Source organism: Glossina fuscipes, unplaced genomic scaffold (genome assembly GCF_014805625.2).
Source record: "Glossina fuscipes isolate IAEA_lab_2018 unplaced genomic scaffold, Yale_Gfus_2 91, whole genome shotgun sequence".
NCBI lineage: Eukaryota > Metazoa > Arthropoda > Insecta > Diptera > Glossinidae > Glossina > Glossina fuscipes.
The window spans coordinates 47,563-48,260 of NW_023998445.1; positions in this window are offsets into that span (position 1 = coordinate 47,563).

Consider the following 698-nt stretch of genomic DNA (forward strand, 5'->3'; position numbering starts at 1 on the left):
TCTCAGTCTACATGGTGCTGTGGGCATGTCCTACGACCGATTTGGCCTATTTTCAATACCGACCTGCTCGCAAGTACGTCCAATGTTTCAAATGTAACACAGACGGACAGACGCACATGCTTAAGTCGATTCAGAATTTGGTGCTGATCAAGAAGAATATATAGACTCTGTGGGGTTTCTAAAGCTTCTTTCTAGGCGTTGCAAACGTTTTGATAAAATTAATATACCCCTCGTTCTTTGGTGATGGATATAAAAATCCTTTGTCTCAATTATATTTTCACCACACTGCAAACGAAATCAATAGCGTTCCTTCATAAGTACCAAAAAAAAACCAATCATTTGCTATTTTACTGTAGTGGAGGCCTTGAGGCGCAAAATGTTTAAATTGAAATATATGAGAGGTACGACGTGACATTTGCACAATGCGCACTAATTTGGTTATTACAAGTGGAGGGTATTACAAGATATATTCGGCCCAAGTCGATTATAATTTCTTTTGTGGTTTTGATTTTTTTCTTATTTCCAAGCCTTATTAAAAAAATTTGAAAAAAGAAAAACAGAAGAGTAAATCCAAGTAAATCACAATCAAAACCTTTGCCACCTTATGCAATCAACGTTAATGCAAAAAGAAGAAAAAAATAAATAAATAAAAAATATATCTTCTGTTAAATGTTAAGAAAGCTACAATAAAAAAAAAA